This window comes from Calidris pugnax, unplaced genomic scaffold (assembly GCF_001431845.1).
Source record: "Calidris pugnax isolate Ruff unplaced genomic scaffold, ASM143184v1 scaffold217, whole genome shotgun sequence".
NCBI lineage: Eukaryota > Metazoa > Chordata > Aves > Charadriiformes > Scolopacidae > Calidris > Calidris pugnax.
The window spans coordinates 703,043-703,543 of NW_015090962.1; positions in this window are offsets into that span (position 1 = coordinate 703,043).

A 501-nucleotide genomic window follows, 5' to 3' on the forward strand; every position below is an offset into this window, starting at 1 on the left:
CTGACTGGGGGGTGGTTGGGGGGGGACAGGGGGGGTTACCCCCCCTTAATCCCCAGCTCCGTGCGTTTCTGGGTGCTAAAAGTGCTGACCGTGCGCCTCCGTCGTCTTCTCTCTCCTCATCGGGCAGTGTTGGGGGGGCTACAGGGGGGTCTGGAGGGGTTGCACCCCCTTAATCCCCAGCTCCGTGCGTTTTTCGATGCTAAAAGTGCTGACCCTGCGCCTCCGTCGCCTTCTCGCTCCTCACCAAGCGGTGGTAAGGGGGCTACAGGGGGGTCTGGAGGGGTTGCACCCCCTTAATTCCCAGCTCCGTGCGTTTCTTGATGCTAAAAGTGCTGACCCTGCGCCTCCATCGCCTCCTCGCTCCTCACTGGGTGGTGTTGGGGGGGGTCCGGAGGGGTTGCACCCCCTTAATCCCCAGCTCCGTGCGTTTTTCAGTGCTAAGAGTGCTGACCGTGCACCTCCGTCGCCTTTTCGCTCCTCACCGGGCGGTGTTGGGGGGGG